Source organism: Dipodomys merriami, unplaced genomic scaffold, assembly GCF_024711535.1.
Source record: "Dipodomys merriami isolate MVZ:Mamm:240054 unplaced genomic scaffold, mDipMer1.0.p SCAF_642, whole genome shotgun sequence".
Lineage (NCBI taxonomy): Eukaryota > Metazoa > Chordata > Mammalia > Rodentia > Heteromyidae > Dipodomys > Dipodomys merriami.
In genome coordinates, this window is record NW_027206227.1 from 148,168 (window position 1) to 150,612 (window position 2,445).

The 2,445-nt window shown below is 34.4% G+C and overlaps 1 non-coding gene across 1 annotated transcript; it reads left to right on the forward strand.

Annotated features, from left to right (window-relative positions):
- The first annotated feature begins 1,475 nt into the window (after window positions 1–1,475).
- Window positions 1,476–1,581, forward strand: LOC138815474 (U6 spliceosomal RNA). Its single transcript, XR_011368331.1, has one exon. It is a non-coding gene; the product is annotated as a U6 spliceosomal RNA (small nuclear RNA).
- Window positions 1,582–2,445: the final 864 nt, after the last annotated feature.

Consider the following 2,445-nt stretch of genomic DNA (forward strand, 5'->3'; position numbering starts at 1 on the left):
TCCCTGAACAAATGTCTTCCCTGGCCAACTTCCCCCAAAGCTAGGACTCTACTACTTGAGCCAAACTCCACTTTTGGCGTTTTTGGTGTTTGGTTACAGATAAGAATGTGACAGACTTTCGTGCCTAGGTTGGCTTTGAACTGAGAAAGTAAGAAAGCCAAGTGACATCAACTGTATCAAGATTTCTGTTTTGAACCAAGAAATACTAGACAAAGTTTATTATAAAGCTAATATTTGACAATTTTTAAAAGAAAAGAATATGTCTAACAAAGAATCCATAACTTAAATAACTCCACAAATGTAGGTGCACTGAATCATTTTGGACGCATTTTTTATCTGCTTGGGAAGATAACTATTGACTTCATAGATTCCTTTTGGGGAAACTTAGTCATATTTGCCTGTTGTCACTGGCTTTGTACACATGCATGCTGTACATGCTTCTAAGGGCCCTACATAAGGAAGTCTTGAAATTCTCAACAATATTTAAATAAGATGCTCCAGCCTAAGGTTAAGATGTTAGGTGTGGACATTTATCAACACTCCTGATTCAGACTCTACTTGATATAATTTTTAATCAATATTTTGTTTTTAGTTTTGTTCTTTGTAAATTCACATGCACCTATGAAAAATTGTGTGGCCATCCCAATGATATTCTCAAAGTACCTCTTAATCATGACTCACAAAAAGTTGTATTATATTACGACAAGGAAAAATGCTATAAATAAAGCAAACAATAATTAAATATTAATGATTACTAAAATAAAAAACAAAACAATTACCAGGGTTTTCAGTATTTGAAGTGTATATAGTAGAGTTTACTATTTTCTCATATTCCTGTACATTTAAAACTGGATAAAGCTATAAGTAGCCTTTAAATTTACTCACTAAGATTACTATTTATAGTTCATCTCATCATTTGTATGTGGATTATATCATTATTTGTTCATCACTAACATATAACGTAAAGGAGCCCTGAAGATTTAACAGAAACTGTGTACTTAAAATCTTAACTTAAAATCTTAACTGCTTCTTTACACAGTCTTTGCAATTTCTCATTAGTAAAGTTTCTATAAAATCTGAAATGTCCATACTTACTAGTACATGCTACCAGAAATATTATATACTTTATCAAAAATTTTTATGACCTGCCAAACAGTCTTAATTTTGCCATATATAAGCAAATCCCAAAATTAAACATATTTAAAACATTAAAACCTTTAACAAACCTTAACATTTGCTGCAATGATCATTATGACAAGTGCCTTTTGTAGAATAATTGAATTCTTCCTCCTACAAATCTCATGAACAACAAATATCTGGAATTATATTGTTTTTGATATGTCAATCTTGACTTTATTCTTAAATGTGTGCTTATGTAAGAAACACATGGTTATAAAATTTCACAATACTTTTGAACTTATTTTTGTTGAATTGTCTAGTTTAAGAAAATCAATTACTCTTTATAAAAATGTTTTGTGCTCAATTTGGCTGCACACACACTAAAATTGGAACATACAGAGAAGATTAGCATGGTCCCTGCACAAGGATGATACACAAATTAGTGAATCGTTCCATATTTTTACAACAACAGATGCTGGAAGGGATATGGCCAGAAGGGAGCCTACTGCATTCTTGGTGGGAGTGTAAACTTGGTCATGCACTTTGGAAAGCAGTTTGGAGGTTCCTCAAAAACCTCCACATAGAGCTCCCTATTATACAGCAATCCCACTTTTGGGCATTTTCCCAAATGATCACAAACCAGTCCATACTAAAACTACCACCACAACAATGTTTATTGTAGCATTATTTTCCATAGCTAAGATATGGAACCAACCCTGATGCTGCTCAGTAGAAGAATGGATCAAGAAAATGTTCTCTCTCTCTCTCTCTCTTTCTCTCTCTCTCTCTCTCTCTCTCTCTCTCTCTCTCTCTCTCTCTGTGTGTGTGTGTGTTTGTGTGTGTGTGTGTGTGTGGTTGTGTGTGTGAATGTACACTTACACAACCACTTTGGAAAGCAGTCAGGTGAGTCCTCAGAAAGATAAATATTGACCTTCCTTATGGCCCACTCATACCACTTCTAGGCATCTATCCTGAACAACAGGTACCAATATTCAATGACAAATGCACTTCCATGTTTATTGCAGCACTGTTCACAATAGCCAGGATATGAAAACAACCCATATGTCCCACCAGAGATGAATGGATCAAAAAACTGTGGTAACTATACACAACGGAATATTTTCCAGCCATTAGAAAAGACAAAATAATGGCATTAGTAGGGAAATCAATCAAGCTACAGGAAATCATGTTGAGCGAGGTGAGCCAAAATCAAAGAGACAAATGGCACATGGTCTCCGTGATAAGCGGATGTTAAATCCAAAATGTAAGGTGATATGACAAAATTAACAACACTTAAGAAACCAAGAACTTCCACTCATCTGGTCG